The following is an 18,704-nucleotide window of genomic DNA, read 5'->3' on the forward strand; positions in this document are numbered from 1 at the left end:
TGATGTTTCCCATTCATTCATTCATTCATTCATTCAGCAAATATGTATTGAGTATCACCTCTATTCCAGGCTCTATCCTCATTATTAGAAAGATTAATAAATGATAAAGTGTTTACCATCCTTGGGAGCAACAAATGTGAGAGAAACACTGGATGGGGAATAAGTTGGGGTATGAAGAGGTGACAGTTTAGTTTTAGACAGGTGGAGTTTGTGGTATCCATGGGAGCACCCAGCATGGGGAGGATCTACAGGGAGTTGGATCGATGGGCCTGAAGCTCACAGGAGACAACTGTGCTAGAGACACAGCACTGAAGAGAAGAAGGACCTGCCTGGCCTCTGTTTCCCCACTTCCCTACCCTCCTCTGTGGTGATGATGATGGCGACGATGGTACTGATGACAATGATGCTGATAACAGTGACGTTGATGGGCATGGTGATGACGATGATGATGGTGACAATGATGGTGATAATAATGACGATGATGATTGTGGTGGTGATGCCAACAATGATGATGAGGATGGTGACGACAAGAAGCATTTATTAAGGGCTTACTCAATGCCAGCAGGCCCCATATCAAGTTATTTGCATATCTCCTTTTATTTAATTATTCAAATAGCCTTGAGGAGTAAGTCTGATTATCCCTATTTTCAGAAGGAGTTGAAGCTGAGAGGTGAGTATTTTTAGTCAGGTTCCCTAGAACAGTGATCCCCGACCTTTCTGGCACCAAGGACCATTACTCCTATGAGAATCTAATCCCTGATGATCTGAGGTGGAGCTGAAGCGGTGATGCTAGCGCTGGGGAGTGGCTGCAAATACAGATGAAGCTTCGCTCCCTCTCCAGCCACTCACCTTCTGCTGTGCGGCCCAGTTCCTAACAGGCCACCAACTGGTAGATCTGAGGCTCGGGGCTTGAGGACCCCTGCCCTAGGAACAAATCTTAGAGAGGGAGAATCAAACGTGTGTGATTTGTTGACGAAACCTGGAAGGGAGCGAGGGCAGCTGGCGGAGTGGGATAGAGAAGGGGAAGGAGGATTCGGGCTCCGCGGTGTAGATGGCACCACAGCCACAGGCAGGTTTTTGTACCCAGACCATGACCTCCAAAGGCAATTCTCTGGAGAGGCCACCAGATTTGCATTACTCTGAGATGGGCACACAGAAGGTACAGGGGAGCGGTACTCTAGTGAGGTGATGTGGGCAAACGGGGCTCTATAGCATCTTTGGGCTTCTGAGGGGCCTCCAGGAGTCACTGAGGCTGTGGCTGGATGTGAAGGGCCCTCCTGGCTAGAGGTTCGGTCCCTGTGTCTTCTAGCTCCTCTCCTGGCCTGTCCTTGGTGTGTGTGACTATGTGTGACTATGTGGGAGTGTGTCCCCGTGTGGGCACGTGCATGTGTGTGACTGTGTGTGACTGTGTGTGACTGCGTGACTGTGCGCTCATGTGCATGTACGTGTGACCGTGTGTATGACTGTGTGTGTCTGCATCTGTGTCTTCTCCTCCTCTCTCTCTTAGTGGCCCAGGTCTCTCTCCATTTCTCCTTCAGTCTCTCTACTTATATCTCAGTATTTCCGACCTTTCTCTTGCTATCTTCTTGCGATCTGTCTCTCCTCCCTTTAAAACATCTCTTCCTCTCAGCGCGATCTGTCTTGCTCTTTTTCCATCTTTCTGTCTGTCTCTCTCTCCCGTATGACTCTGTCTTCTCTCTGTCTTCTCTTTCTCCTTTCTCTTACGCTTTCCGGTTTCCTCTCTTTCTGCCTCTCTCGAATTCTGTCTCTGTCTTTTTCTTCCTCCATCTCTCAGTGTCTCTGCCTCTTTCTCTCCTTTCTCTCCTGCCACTGCCCACAGCTGGGCCTGATCCTGTGTGGCTGGGCCACTTGGGGTGTAGACAGGACTAGTGATAGGGCTGCAAAGGTGTGATAGGCAAGACTGCAAGGGTCTTGCACTCTGTTGGGGAGCAGGATGCCTTGAGGGTGACCCTCAAGGCTCTGCAGCATTGTCTTCTTGGCTGACCTCTTTGCCAGGCAGTGAGTGCTCATTTTCCTCCAGAGAGCCAAGCTCTGTGTACATGAGTGTTCATGTGGATTTAAGTCTGTGTGGGGTGTGGGGGGCGGGGGGCGGGGGGAGGGTGCTGCCAGCTTGGCTCCTACAGCTGGGGGAAAAGGAGCCAGGAGATGCAGCCACTTCTTTTTTGTTCTATCTTTATTGAGATATAATTAACATATAACATTATATAAATTTAAGATATAGAACATAATGACTTGATAATATGTTTATATTGATAAATGATTATCAATGATTAACATATCTAGCATCTCACATAATTACAAATTTTTTTGTGATGAAAACTTTTAAAATTTACTTTCTTTGTAACTTTCAAGTATGCCATATAATATTATTAACTATAATCTCTCTGCTGGACGTTACCTCCCCAGAGCTTACTCATCTTATGACTGGGAGTTTGTACCTTCTGACCACCTTCACCCTGTTCCCCCACTCCTCACCTCCTGCCTCTGGCAATCACCAATCTGTTCTCTGTTTCATCTTTTTTAGATTCCGTATATAAGTGAGATCATCCAGTCTTTGTCTTTCTCTACCCAACTTATTTCACTTAGCACAATGCCCTCGGTATTCATTCATGTGGTCACAAATGGCAAGATTTCCTTCTTTATATGGTGAAATAATATTCCATGGTATATGGAGATGTAGCCACTTCTGATGGGCTTGTGCTCTGGCCCATCTCAGCCATCCTGGACCTATGATTCCGAACCAGGTTCCACTTAGACAGCAGTCCTTAGCCAGCTCTATTCAAGATGGTGGGAGAGAATCAATGGAGACTAAAGATAGGATGATGCTAGACCCTCAGTTGGGGATATGCAGTCATAAGCACCAGGTAATGAGGACCTGATCCCACAGGAGGGGAGGCCCAATGCTAATATCTTCAGATGGAGAACAAAGGCCCAAGGATGCAGGCAGGGGAATGGACTTGTTCAAGGTGTCACAGAGAATTGTGGCAGATCCAGGGCCAGAAGTCAGGGCTCTGGACTCCAAACCCAGTGGTTTTTACATGGGTGCCAGTTGCCTCTTTGTAAGGTATGGCTGTTCTCTCTCCCAAACTCTTCCCAGGGCTGCAGGCAGGGCCATGGGAGCACTGAGGCAATCAGGCCTCTGCAAATGCTCCCTCTCCTTTCCAAACCCCTCCCCGCCAACATAGCCACACCTAGTTTTAATTTCCCAGAGGACCTCAGTGCTAAGAACTCTTCTCCTCACTGACCCCACAAACCATACTCATAACGTACTCTAGTTTTTCAGGGTTCTACTCTTGTCTTTGTTAGCAAGGGACCAGACAGCTGCTCCAATAAATCTTCCAAGATCATGTACAAATAAATGTGTGTGGGGCGATGAATTCGGAGGTACTAATTTCAACTACGGTCTATGTTCTTATTCCTTTGTCCCCAGTTCAAGCAGATGGTCAGCCTTCAAGAAGTCCTGGTCAACTGGATTTTGAAAGAAATGAAAGCTGGGCCTGCCTAGACTTAAGTCTTACGTGAGCTCAGTGAGGAGACGAGTCTTGGGTCCCAGAGGAGAAGGGAAGAAGTGGTGTCTCTGAAGGCAGAAGAGAGGTGAAAATTGGTGCTGGTGGGTCCTTAGCTTGGCGAGAAACAGGTAAATCCCCCAAAGGGATGGTCTGTTGTGTCCCTACGGAGACTGGACCCAACACATTGGTGTCCCAGCTCTCTATGTCCAAAATGTGCCATCAGGTCACTGGATGGAAAGGGCTATCTGGCATAGACAATGAGCATCCAAGTGGCCAAAGTTGGAAGCAGAAGGACAAAAGAGACCTCTTGGAATGTGTTATTCTGCATAAGACCCCAGGACCTATGCATTACCAGAACCAGGATAGGGGGATGTAAGAGAGCCTCGGTGATGAGCAACACTGAATTTCCTACCAGCACAGTGATACATGGACCCAAAGCTGGATTTTAGTTTATTCAAAGAAAATAAAGGAAGGTCACATTTCTTGTGCCCTGAGTTGTTAACTAAGATTTAGCCTTTCCGCATGTTGAATAAATGAATAAAACAATGAAAGAGGAATGAAGGGTCCCCATTTCCTTCCAGCTAACGGTCTTTCAAAAGACCTTCATCTAAAGGAGCATCTCCTATATCTGGGATTTCCAACAAGAGCAGGCCATGGAAGAATATATTTTGAGGCCAATGGGACCATTCAATCACCCAGATGTGGCCATTCTGGAACTGGTCAGGTAAATCAGGATGAAACATATTAGTCCTGGGTCCAGCACACCTTCTCTGATTTCTCCAATTCTGAATCCCTGGGGGACATACTGCCTAAGGAAACATATTTATTGCCTCCCTTTCTCTCTGCCCTACAATAATAGATGCCATTGTGGGGGGTGAAGCAGGGCATTGGAACTGGCTGCTTCAGCGTCCTTGCCCATACCTAGTGATGTGGGCTGGGAGGGGCTGGGTGGGATCAAGTGGAGGCCAAGTGAGGATATGACCAGGACAAGGTCAGTAGGCAAAATGAGCTTAGGGAGCCTCTGGGCCATGGAATGGTGTCCATCACAGACAGAGGAGCGGTCAGCTGGCCCCACAAGGCTCCTCTGCACATAATCCCTGCTGGGAATGAATACCCCCTTGTGCAAGGTCCTTGTCTGCCGTGAAGTAGGTCACAGAGTCGAAGGATCACAGACATCTCAGTCTCAGAAGCATGGAATCATAGAAGCTGAAAGTTGGTGCCAGGTAGGATTCCAGGATTTTAGAGCCTCAGAGTCCTGGCATCCAAAGGCACTAGAAGTCTAGTGCTTTGGACACAGAATTTTATGGCTCAAGTGATCTAGGAACCTCAGAATCATAGAACCTTGCACTTGGATGACCCTTTGAGATCCTCATGTCTGATATACTCCCCGATGCAGTGTTCCCTTCTAGAAAGTTCCAGAAAGTAGTAGTCTTCTTTGGATAGGCAAGAAAGTTACAGCACAAAAGGACAGGACAGTTTGTGTGTGTGTGTGTGTGTGTGTGTGTGTGTGTGTGTGTGTGTTTGTGTGTGTGTGTGTGTGTGTGATGAGTTTAGGAGTTCTGGGTTGAGATTCCTGACCCCGAATGCTTTTGTCAGTGGCTGTCACAGAGTCTGAAATTTCATCATTAGCTGTTCTTTCCTTCATCTTGAAAATTCTTTGACCTCTAAGCATCTGCTTTGCTATAAATGACTTCTTGGTCAGTAATTCTCACAGGCCCTCCTCTACATGAGCCCTGTTGAGCAAGGCAGCTCAAGATCCAGATGGCGACCTTGGGCCTCTCTCTGAGGCCCTCTCCCCACCCCCAATAACATCTCTGGGTCCTCCCTTCCTTTGCGTTGACCACCTAGCTCCCAGCAGGAAACCAGCTGGCTGGGAGAGGCGATTCCAACAGCCCTGAGTCCAGCCATCATGTACACTGTGGTCCTGCTTCTAATCCCACCGCCTCCTGGGGGCAGGCGGCAGGGGCAGCAGCCTGTAATTTGGGGGTGGGAGATGGGACGCCCAGGTCAGCTTTGACCACCGGGTCCCCAGAGGAAGGGAGTGGTCCAGGGGCTTGGAGAATCAAAGCTTTCCTCTCAGCTCCCTTGGTGACCATGAAGATAAAAATATTTATGGACAATTTTCCTCCCTCTGGGGATGGCCAGGCACAGAACAGGGCTGTTTTTTTTTTTTTTTTTCTTGGCTATGGCTGACCCTCAGGATGGAGGGAGCTGAGACAAACACAGGTTGTTTACGAGGTTCATAGTAGCCTCAGAGAGACACAGCCGCATACAGTTTCCCCTTTTTCAACAGGGATGTGAGCTTCTGGAAAGTTGCCCAAAGGAACAAGGGTGGGTTTCTGTCCTCTGTTAGCTTAGTTCTTGGTGGGTTGAAGAGATTTTTTTTTTTCCTGAGAGATGGGGTGAGTATGTTATGGTGAATAACATGTTTCCCATAATTTGCCTTTTGAAAACACAAGGAAATTTGCGTATGTGGCTGAAACAGCCTGGGCAGAGAGCCTTCTGGAGAAGCCGGTCCTTCATTTCCCCACCGTGTCAGACTGCTCGAACTCAATAAACACTTGTTGACTGAATGAATGGGTCATAGAAATGGCAAGCAGGAGCTGGAAGGAAGGCCCCACGGAGATCCTCTGGGCCAAATTGCTCAGGTTTCAGGCAGGGAAACTGAGGCTGAGAGAGAGGGAAAGGATGGAGGCTGCATAAAATCATAGATTTCATAGCTAATAAAGATGATGTTGATGATGATAATAAGGGCAATGATAATAATAATAAATCATCTTTTCTGGGCATTGAGTGGTTTCTAATTTACCAAAATCTTTCCTACTAGCTGGATTCCCAGCAAGGCCATGGAGGTGGCAGAAAAAGATTAGAACTCCCTGTAATGGACCACGGAGGAGAAGCTCAAAGATAGTGAGCAACTTTCTCACTCATCCAGAAAGGGGCGAGCCTCAGTCAGCAACAGATTGTGGCTGTTTTTCCACCATTTGGCATTTATCCCTTCTATAAAGACTACTCTGGCTCAGAAAAGAGAGAACTGTCTCAGCCTGGGTTTAAATCCCAGCTCTACCACGTACAAACTGTTAAAACCCATCCAAGCCTCAGTTTCCCCATCTATCATTTGGGGCTTGCCCTCCCCATTGACTGTGCTGGCCTCCCAGACTGGTATAGAATGGCGTCAGAGAATGGATATGAAGCTGCATTAGAAGTTGTCGAGCAGGACAGAGGTCCTGATGCTGGAATTCTGAGGTGTCAGGGGATCCTTCGGTCCATCCATGGGAGACAGCATTCTGATTCCAACTCTTCAGATAAAAATAGCTGTAAGAGGAGGGGGGCAGCTCCCCAGGATATCTGGGCAGGATAAAAATAACCCTCAAGAACAGCTGGCTCCTTTTCTCCACTTTGGTATTCACCCACAGTCTTCTGATCTGTTATTTGGTTTCCTAAGTCAACCTACCATCCCAAGCAAACAATCCTCCTTGTTCTGGGGCCAGGCGGTGGCAAATTTATTCTGGGCTTTGGGAGTAGAGGCTTTGGAAGAGAGAAATATGGGTCCCATCCCAGTCTGTTTGCAACTCACTATGTGGCTCCAAGCAAGTCATTCTCGGAGTCCCATTTTTCCTCATTGCAGTACTGTCCAATAGAACTCTCTTTGAGGATGGAAATGTTCTATTTCTGTATTGTCCACTACAGTAACCACTAGCTACATATGGCTATTGAACACTGGAAGTGTGGCTAGTGTGACTGAGAAACTTAATTTTTAATTTTCTTATACATTTTAAGGAATTTAAATTTAAAAGCCACATGTGGTTAGTGGCTACCATATTGGACAATGCAGGTCTTTAAAAAGGAGACAGGAAAAGCACCTGCTCCTAGTCCTGGGGTGAGAAAGATGGATAACATGGATGCAGAGCCTGGCACATAATAGATGCCCACTGCTTGTTCACTTCCTCCCCACCTCCTGCCCCCTTGAATGTGGATTTACAAGTGTCTTTGAGCCGAAGAATCCCCTTTGGGGAACATGCCACTCCTCTTTGGAGATGTGGTAGTGCGTGGGCTGGGAGAACAGGGAGCATGTCTGAAGTAGATGACAAGGCCGGGTCAGAAGAAAGATGAAACTGACTACATCTGCCCATTCCCACCCTCATTTTTGACTATCACAGGCACCAGTGCTCAAATGGTGCACTATCTTATAAATGCCCTTTCTTTGCATAGATGTAGTTAAGATCATAGAGTCTTAGAATCAGACGGTTCTAGGTTAGAATTTCAGTTGCATCAGTTACCAGCTAGGTGACTGGATAAGTTGCCAAACTCTCTGTTTCTCATCTGTAAAATGGGTAGATTAACTGAGGGTTTTGTGGGTAATCAATGAGCTAATGTGTGTGAAGTTCTTTGCAGTGGGCACAGCATATATCATGTGCATAAAAAATGGAAGCCATGGCTAGTCTTATAGAAACGGAACCTTTTAACTCCCACCCCCACCCCAAATAGAATACAGTGGGATGGATGCCTGAGAAGCCAAAGAGAGACATCCCCCAAAGACCTCTTTTTTGGTGGTCCTCATGGTGAGGAAGGGGTTAGGCATGGGAACAAAGTCCTGCTGCCCTCAGATAACAGATGACCCATCAAATTGTAGAGCTGGAAGTCATCCTGAATTATTTACTGCTTACATTTCCTTTCCATTGACCCTGCCAAATGGCAGTCTCCTGGGACCCATCTAGAGATAGAACTCTATTACCTCTTGAAGTAGGTGATGAAAACTGATAGAAAGTCTTTCTGGGATCTAAGGGATGGCTGCCTCTCTGTGGCTTCCAACCCTTGATCCTAGCACAGTTTCCACTTTCCAGGTTCAATTTCCTTCCATCGCTGCCCCAGGCTGGAGTCATCTGCAGACTGGCCCTGGTGAAGATGCCTAATGCAGGGGCTGGCTCACCCCAGGTTAAGGGCAGGGTTAATCTTTGTTGAGTTGGAAGAGCTGAAACTAAAAAATTCAAAATCTTCTCCTAACCAAGAGGACGCATTTCATCAGCATGTCATTTTGTGGGCAAATGAACTGAGCAAATGGTCCATCCATGTATTTATCTACTCTCTCACTGGACAGTAGTTATTGAGCACCTACCTTGTGCCAAGTCCTAGGAATACAGAAATTAATTCCTTTCCCCAAGATTCACAGCCAGGTAGGGGAGACAGCTATATCGATGGTAATTATTACAGTGTGACACGGGCTATTATGTCAAGGCCAGAACCAGGGTGAGGTGACTGAGGCACTCATCTCAGGAATAAAATTTAATGTGGTGCTAAAAAAAAAAAAAAGGAAAAAAAAGAAAAGAAACTCAGTAATCAAGACAAATCACAATTTTTTGCAATATTTTAAAAGATCAAAATTAACACAAAAAAGTAGTGCATGAACAAAAGATAAAACTTTTAAATAAAGACAGGAACAATATTACAGATGTTTCCTTTTGCCTCAGGCTCCAATATGGCTCAGCACGGCACTGTATTTTGGTGGGCTGCTGTGGCACAGAAAAGGCAGGCATCTGATTTCGCTGGTGGTGGCTGTAACTGACTCACATCGGTTTGCACAACTCTTCTCAAACTTCACACTCAGGGGTAGCGTGTTGGTAACTTAACACAAGTCACGATGGAGATATTTACACCATGGATACTGACAACTGCTAAAAGTCAGGGCTTTCCCCTCCGTTTTTGGAGAGCTGGTTGTTTGATATTCACCAGCACACCACTATATCCAGACTGCACCAGGGGTGAGGGGACAAGAAAGCCTTCTCAGATAAGGAAATACCTTCTTAATTTTGCAAAATAAGAGTCTAGAAAAAAGAGAGAGAGAACATCCCTTCAAAGAAGCAACTCAAAGTGCGTAGCACCAGAGGAATGGGGAAAAGCGTACATCAGATCCTTGAATGACACCGTTTTGTTCAACGTCATTTCGTTACAATGTTGAGATGCTGTAGGAACTTAACTCTTGTTTATATCAATTAGCTTATGGCAAAATTGGTTTTGTTATATGTCATTTCACTTGACGTCGAATCTATCAACGACGCTAAGTGAAGACTGACTGTATCTTTTTCAGGAAACTGCAAGGAGCTCAGTGTAGCTGGAATGTGTGATGTTGCAGAAGGAGGAAGTTTCAATAAGGCAGAGAAGTTTACATCACCAAGAGAAGCCCTGAGATTGAGCAAGATCTGGGGCTCTGCTCCAAGACAAGACTGCAGATCCAGGGGAGAAGGACAGGCCCTGCTGATGCAGTGTCCAGACTACCGGCTCAGGTCAGAGATGGCAGTGGAGCACCGTGGATGCACATGTTAGTTACCCCAAGTTCACAGATGAGGAGACAGGCTCAGAAGGGAAAAGAGAGTCCCATGAGCTGTGACATGAGCTCATGGGTGTCAACTTGGCCACATCCTGCAGCCAGCCTCAGGTACTGGGCAGGCTTGGAGTTCATATAAAATTACAACTTTTTCCAGGTAGAGTCTGTTTGAAAAAATGCAGAAAATGTGGAAAAAATATGCCTCAATGAATAAATTGCTCGTCTCTGGGAGAATGACAGAGTTAGGGTTCCACAGCTAAAGAAGACTCACAAGACTCCACATGACAGTGCTTACACATCTACTAGTTCTTTGCAGGAAAATGGTGCAATATAACAACCTCACTTAGATCAGAATCTCCTTCTCAGCCAAAGGCTGCCTCAAAGCAAGGGGAAGGGAGAGGCCAGGCATGAACTCCAATTGTCCTCCCTTTGAAGGGCCACACAAGGTTGCATATTCTCTCTCAGACTGGGGACTATGGACTTATGCATGGAACACCTCGAAACCAGGGAGCCCAAAATGGAGTCTCGACTGAGTTTTCTTATCCCCACCTGGCCACATAGGCATAATCTTGCTAGGAAACCAGCCCCAATGGAAGAGCCTTTTGGGGGGTCTCACCAAGACCAGGTATAAATCATAAGTCTCACTGTTATCCATAAACAATGCTGATAAGTTGGTACTAACCATGCTGAAATGCCTCAGACTCATGGATACAAAGCAATACTATTCATTAGTATGACAAGTGGTCAATGTCTTGCCATCACAAGTCCTTAAGCAAAGACAACTTAAGCATATTTAAGTAGCAACAATTTAGATAACCTGAAAAGATGGACCATATTTAATAAGGGCTTCACTCAGAGAGACACAAATTTACTGCACTAGAGGAGGCACATAAGAAAATCTTAGGAATTCTTCTTGATGGTCATCAGCTTAGTTGTGGTGTGATTGCCAAAAAAAAAAAAAAAAGCTAATATGCCCTCAGGTTGTATTAACAGGAGCATACAATTTATGTAGGGGGAGATGATAGTCCTGTTAAACTCCATGGTAGTCAGATGCCATGCACACTCTTGAGCTTTGCTGTGGTCACGTGGCAGCAGTTGGGTACCAAAAACCACAATGCCTTTGGAAGAGATAATCCGGAGAGATATGAAACTGATGCCAGATGAGTAGTATATAAAGGAAATGAAAATTCTAGGTCTGGGGAAAGGATGATTTAGGGGCATAGGGTTGTTACTTGCAGAGCAAGGTCAGCCTTAGAGTTAGGCTTTAGCTGACTTCAGAGATGCTGTTCTCAATAGCCGTTGTAAAGGGGCTTTGGCACAATGATGGTTGTAGATGTATGTGAAGAGCTCTTTGCAGAACTGTTTCTTTGGATTGGGGAGGCAGAATGCAGAGTGGTGTGTGCGTGGCTCCTCAGACCTCATTTTGTGACAAGGAGAGGCATCTAAAGGCATTTGCATTGGCCAACTTTTCCTGGAACTCCCCACAAGCAGAAATGTATCTCATTGCACGGTTTGGGCCATGAAGGAACGAGGTGGCCACGTCGTTGGGGTGTGGATTTCAGCTGATGGAGGGGGAATGATGACTTCCTAACGTAGCCGTCTTTCCACCTAGGAGTTTGCTGAGGATATCATGAAAATGGGCACTGGACTGGACAAATTTTCTGCTCTTCGAAATCCACCCACTAGCTGGCTCTGACTGATGACTCTTTGGGCTGTTAAGGGACCTCTCTCCGACCCTGACACAATTGTGAGGCTATATTGTAATAAGCACTTAAGACCACAGTTTTAGCCCCAGTTCTGTTACCTTGCTGCTGGCTGAACTTGGGCAAGACCCTTCCCTTTTGGAATTTGGTTCTTCATCTCTAAACTAGAGATCATCCATCTTGTCTTGTGGTCTGGTACAGAACCACCTCCTATTTCTCTGCTAGGATGTCTGCTAGGATGCTTTCAGTTGCCAGTGAGAGAAAACCCAACTAAAAGTGGCTTCAACATTGAAGGACACTATTGTTTTGAGAAAGGGCAGTCTAGGTGTGCCTGATTCAGCATTTCAGTAACATCTTGAAGGACCTAGTTTCTTTCTGCCTTTCCTCTTCTCCATCCTCAGTCTGTTGACCACAGACCTAGGGGGCTTGTCACCTCATTGTGGCAAGATGGCTGCAGCCTCTCCAAGAATCACATCCTCACCCAACAATGTTTAAAGAGGAGAAAGGGGCATGTCACTGGTCTGTGTATACTTATAAAAGTGAGGAAAATTTTCTCAGAAGGCCTTAGGATGTATAACTTCTCTCATATCTCAGAGGCTGGACTGTACCTTATGTCTACACTCAAACTACTCATTGACCAGAGGAAGGAGACTACTGTGGTGGGCTTATTCCAAGCAGGACTCAATCCCTCAGGTTTGGGATGGACACAGTCTCCACTACGGGATGAGGCTGCTTAGAAGATAGTGGGAGATGGAATTCTGTTAGCAATGATGAAATCAGAGTATCTGCCCCTGTTGTGGGGATGTCCTAAGATGATGGTCGACCAGCCCCCAGCTCTGTCTTTACTTTCTCCCTTCTTCCCACCATCCCTTTCCCTTTCCCTCCTTTCCTTCCTCATTCATCCACCACTTACTGAGGGCCTACTGTGCGCTACCACTGAGTAAGTCCTGGGACGAAGCCCTGCCTTTGAGGAGCTCCAGTTGAGTAGGTACATGAAACAAGTACATACCCTAATATAAAATGTACTAGACAGGATGGGAGCTGCATATGGTATAGCTGTGGAAATCTGAGGGGGGATCCAGTGAAGAAGGACATTCCAGAAAGAGGTGGTCAAAGGCGTAAAGACCTGAAACCCTCCCAAGTCATCAACTGCTTTGTCTCCACTCTCAGCTGTGGGGATGGTCCAGAACTCATCATTAATAGATTGTTTGGTACAGGTAATGGTTCTAGACACATCATCAGAGAGAGTCCATAGATCTTAAACTTGCCATAGCTCTCAGATCTGGAAAATGGGTTTAATTCTTCCAAAGTTGGCTTAATGAATTGAAGAATGAAGAGACAGGTTTGACTCTACTTTTAGACATCAACGGTGGATATCTAAAGCTTCTTGCCCCAGCTCCCACAATGACACTGTGTGACCTTGAGAAAATCATGCACCCTGTCTCTGAGCCTCAGTTTTCTTACCTGTAAAATGAGGAACTTGAGCCAGGTAACTCCAAGGGCTCATCCAGGCCTGAGTTTCTTTTGGGGCCCCCATATTTTGGGTCAATATTAGCCCCTGCAAAGTAGGCTTTAGATATCTCACAACCCTTGGCCGCTTAGCTCAGCCCTGAGGAAATAAAGCCAGACTGAGGAGGGGCGAAGGCCCTTGGGAGATGATCTAGGGTTCCCAAACAATGGGATCATGTGTCCAGAAGATATGCCCTCCTGGAAAGTGGCCCAGGAGCTTCCCTGGCCTCAGTCTTTATTCCTCTTGGTGAAACGATTGCCTCTGGGGTCTTGGCAGAGGCCAGGCCAAAGTGAAGCAGGCCCACAGGCTGAGCCCAAGCCCTAGGAGACAGGCAAGCCATGATAACAATCAGCATTAGCTCCAGCCACTGCCCTTGGAGAGAGAGACTAGACTGGCAATGTCTGGAAGGGACAGAGGAAGGAGACACTATTCGAGCTTGCCTCTCTCCAGCCTGGACTTCAATTTAATTCACTTTACTGAAATGATTTATCCTAGGTGCTGGGAACACAGCAGTGAGCGGGGCAGAGTGTGGTTAGGGTATTTGCATCGCCTAAAATCAGTCCTGCCACATGGCATGTGCCCATCAAATTCGCATTCATGGGCGAGAGTCATGATATAGGAGAGGGAGCAGGTGGCAGGGGGAGCCATCCTGGTCTAATCTGGCAAACTTTACTTTCATTCTTGTACTCATCCCTTTATTCATTCATTCATTTAGTCTTTCAGTCAGCATTTGTGGAGTACTTTCTATGTGCCAGGCACTGTGCTTCATGCTGGTACCAGAAAGTCAACAGGGCAACTGCTCATAGTGGGGACCACAGTTTATACTTGCCTGTGACCAGTGCACAGCTCAGGGTCTGATGCATGGCAGCATCTCCCAACTGGCCAAGTGACCAGGCAATGAGTGACTCTATAATTAGGCATGCATTGTGCACACATCTTATGCTCTATGCCATGCAGGGCCCAAATGTGAAAGAAAGACCTGTCCCGGTGTGCCCAGCAATGCAGGGCATTTGGGAAGGCTGAGGACTAATCGAAGACTAAGTTTAAGACTGTGAAGACTAAGACTGGGATCTGAGTTCTCGCCCCAGTTCTGCAGTACCAGTTAAACAAGTACGACTTGAGATAGAACTTCCTGGCCTGCGGTATCTGTCTTTTTACTATTGGCCTCCTTCATAAATCATAGCACCATGAGAGAAGGAAGCGCAGTGTGGTGCACTATGCATTCTCAGAAAAAGTCTGGTAAACAAAATCGATGGGGATTGATACCCGGGCTGTGTGCAACCCTCTGTTCTGCAGGTTAAGTCTTCACTAGTGATTCACTCAAAAACATTTGTCAAGTGCCTACTATGTGTCCACCACTAAGGCTATTGAGATTAACAGTTTTTCTCAAGACATGTGCCTCAAACGGGTCCATGGCTGATCTGCTTGGGCAGGGAGTAAACTATGTGGCCTTGAGGACTCAGGCTAGGTACTCCTATCCAGAACTGTCTGTGCCATCTCTGGCACTGTGCCAGGAACCTCCTTGTGCAGGAAGACTGGGTGTGAAGAGGCAGCAGAGGCAAGAAACAAGTTCTCTTCCCAAGAATTCTTACCAGTGTTCATGCCTCCTCTTTCCAGCTGACCGCGAGCTTCTAGAAGGCCATAAGTCTAGCAAAATGCAGCTAGCCCTCAATAATCATCTACTGAATGAGATTTATTGTTGAACAACAGTTCTATCCTCCCAGGCTCAAAGGTCCCATGCAGATGATCATGTTCGATGCACTTATTTTACAGATGAAGAGAACAAGGCTCTGGAAGAGGACATCATCAATCTTTCTGGGCTCTGAAGGGTTTCCCATGAGTCTTTTGTGATGTCTTTAGTGGAGCAGAGCTCCCTGGGGCTCACCATTGCATACTCAGATCTGGAAGTGAGATTTAGAAAGGCCTTTGTGCTCATCCACTGACCTGCTGCCTGACCTTTGAGGAAATGCAACCCTTTGCCTGGAAATGACTTTGTGGCCAGTGAGTCATGGGACGTCACTCACATGGTGCAAAGAGAAGAATTAAATTGCTTCTCCACTGGGCTCCCCTCACTCCTCCTTCAGAACATACCTGAAATCTACTCCCACTATCCTGGCTTTTTTGTGACTCTTCCACTTGAGCTGTCTTCCTCCATAGCTGCATGTGTATCCAACACACCCTTTAGGAGCCAAAGGCCACCTCCTCCTGGGAGCCTTCTCTGGTTTCTCTTGATCCCTTGGTCTGCTTAACAATTTAATTCATTTGTCTCTCTGCAATAATATCTGTTACCTTCTCCTTGTGTTATCTTTATGTGATTGTAGGAGGGTCTCTGTGACATGGCTGTGTCTGATGTCTTCCATCCAGGCTCTCTTCCTTGCCCCAAGTTGCGTGTCTTCTTTCCACATTACAAATGCGTGTGTGCTCAGAAAACAGCACCATATGCAAATTTCTTTGTCTTTACTCCAACAGTGGCAGACTCTCCTCCCCCAGCTTTGTACAAGGGTTTGCACACTGTAGGCATTAAAAGAAATTAATTTAAATTATTAATGGTTTGAGTCTCTATTGTGTCCTAGGCTCCATGCTGGGTATGGGGACACAGAGGATGGATCTGACAATGAAAATACCATGTGATGCATGCTACGATATGTGTGTGGGACAGAGCTTTAAGCTGTACCTAGAAGGACAGAGAGGCTGTGAACAGGCAAAAACAAACAAACAAATAAACAAACAAAAAAAACAGGGTTGGGGGAGAGGGAATAAATAGCACGGACAAAGCCTTGAAGTATCCCAGCTTGTCCAGAGCCTGGATCCAGGCATCAGAAAGACAAGAGCTTGGGGACAAGACATGAAGCTGGTAAGCTGGGAGGATCTGCTCAGAACCTCTTAAAGGCTAAGATTTAGATCTTCATGCTCAGCTGCAGAAGACAGGGATCAGACTGCCTGAGTTCCCATCCCACCTTCCCCGCTTGCCAGTTGTGAGCTCAGGAAATCTTTCAAAATCTTGGCTTTCTCATCTGTAAGTAGAGATAGCAGGCCTCCCATAAAAGGTGACACTTAGCAAGGGGCGCACTTGGCTAGGGGAAGGTTGGCGAGATGCAAAATACTAGGGAATTCCAAAAGAACCTCAGTATGCAATGAAGTTTTACATTTAAGGGGGTGCCCAAAATCCTAACTAATCGAGATACATAATATTTTAACGCAATACTCTAAAATTGTCAAAATTAAAGCAAGAAAGTCCTCACTTTTGAACAAAATATCAAAAAAAAAAAAAAAAGTAAGTGAGGACAAGATCCGCCTAGCACAAAGCATGCAGCTCAAAAAATGTCAGCTATGACTGGACTGGGAATTCTCAGCCTTCCAGAGCCGTGGGCTTCTGAAAACCTGAGGAAAACCCGTGGCCCCCCTCGCCCAGAAGAATGCCTAAACATGCACAGTTTGTAAAGTTTTGGGGTGTTCTTGCACTCTCTGGGTCTCATCCATGGGGAGGTTAAGAACTCTGGTTCAAGGTGGAGGTGATTCCTCACGCCATCCAGCTGCCTGTGGGTTCCCCAGCTCCACGCGGGGCCTCCCTCCTGGCAACTGTGGGTGCTCTGCCCCCTGCAGGAAGCAAAGCACAGCTATGCAGCTTTTTTCTTTCTTGCTTGGCTACCCCCCCGCCCCCACCTCCTCACCCCGGCCCCGTTTCAGCTTGGGACTTTTCCTAAAGTTTGCTGAAACCAGACACCTTGCTCCACTGAGCCCGCGTGCAGCCACAGTTTAAAAGGCCGCCTTCAGCGCCCCCTCCCCGCCCCCAGCGGAGACTTCAAAAGGCCCGGCGGGCGCCGCGGCCCCAGCACCTATGAGCCGCCCCCCGCACCCGGAGCCTGCGCGGGAGTCAGAGGACGCAGAGCGGCCGAAGTTCGAGCGCAGGCGGACCGGGCCGGAGGCGCAGCCCCGCGCGCTCATGCCCCTCCCGGTGCCGCTGCGCTCCGAGCGCCCGCGCCCAGTTTAGGGAAGGGGACTCAGCACCCCCGCCCCCGCGCCCGCGCCCGGGGCTGCGGGGACCCATGAATACAAATGCCGTTAGGCGCCCGAGGAAGGACCGACCGTCCAGCCTCGCACCTAGGGACCCAGTAAGTGCCCCGGAGCTCCTGAAGCACTGGGGATACCAGTGTGTGTGCGTAAAGGTGCGCGGGTATGGGGAGGAGGGTGCACATGCAGGGAGTGAGTACGGTTAGTGCCCGCGTACTAGTGGAGAATTGTGTGTAAGTGGGGGTGTGTGCACATGTGAGTGCGTGTACTTGGGGGTGTGTACATAGGGGTGTGCACGTGAAGGTGGTATGAGAGGTGTGCGCGTGGGTGTGTACGTTGGGGGGACCTGGCTAGGCTAGGCTAGTGTGCATTTGTGCGCGTGTAAGCACTAGTGTGCCTGTGTCTGCGTGTATGGAGTCCAGTGCGCTACCAAGTCCAGACACCCTAGAGTGTGTGTTTGTATGAACTCAGGAGGAGTGCGTGGCTGTGCTTGCATGTGAATGAGTGGGAGCCTGTGTCTGAGTTTGGGGTATGTGTGCATATGTGTGGGAGTGTGTGTGTGCACCAGTGAACAAGTTGTGGAGGCTGAGGCGGAGGGGGGCTTCTAATGCCAACTGGGGTTGTGGGTGTGCTAGTTTGCTGGGTGTTTGCAGCTGGTCAAAGTGTGCAGTTCTGTGCTCCAGTGTGGGATCTCAGAGTCTCTTTGGTCGACTCTTGCGGGGGTGAAGGTGGGGGTTGTTAAGCTCCCATTTCCTCCGGAATGGAGAGGGCAAAGTGAGGAGGGTGCCCAATATTTCACACGCTCCCCCTCCCCACCCCACTACGTGCCCAGAGTCTGTTCTTAAGGGCACTCTGAATCTGGGAGGAAAATAGGTGCTCTGTGTGTGTGTGTGTGTGTGTGTGTGTGTGTGTGTTTGTGTGTGGTAGGACACTGGTTGTCGTTGTCTTGGGAGTCTGGACACTGATCCTGGTCCCAGATCTGTCCTGGAATTCCGGGCTCCTTTCAGCGGTAGCATCTGTCCCCTTTCCCCTTATCTCCGCCTCCCAACTTGGGGACCTCGTAAGCCAGAAGTCTCGAATCTCCAAACTGTGATCATCCCGCTATGCTGCCTAGGCCAACTCGTTCCTCTCCGTAAATCTCAATTTCCCATTTTCACAGTGGTGGGGCACTAGTGTATCAGCAGGGTTGTCGAGGGCCGGCCGAGTATGTGTCCCCGGCTGTGGCCGGCAGGGGGCAGCCGGGGGCAGCAGAGGGCGGCCCAGCGCGGGGAGGAGAGAAGGTGGAGAGCCGCCGCGGGCCGAGACTTTAAATCGCCTTCATTTCCCCCAAATCCTTCCTTTTCCTCTCCTCCCCCAGGCCGGCGGGGAGGCAGCTTCCACCGCCCTCCGCGCGCCCTTGCCCGGCCTCGCTCTGTCTCCGGGGACCGCCAGCAGCCCGCCTCCAAAAGTTTGATCATCTCTCTTTTTTTTCCTGCTTCTTCTTTTCGGTGGAAGCAGAAAAAGAGCGAGGCAGGGGCGAGCGCGGCGCCGGGACTCCTGGGACCATGGGCCTGGCACAGGCGCCCGCGGGGCCCCAGCCGCGCTGCCTGACTGCTCGGGCACCTCTGGGCGCGGGGCTGCGCTGGGGG

This window comes from Pteropus vampyrus, unplaced genomic scaffold (genome assembly GCF_000151845.1).
Source record: "Pteropus vampyrus isolate Shadow unplaced genomic scaffold, Pvam_2.0 Scaffold61, whole genome shotgun sequence".
NCBI lineage: Eukaryota > Metazoa > Chordata > Mammalia > Chiroptera > Pteropodidae > Pteropus > Pteropus vampyrus.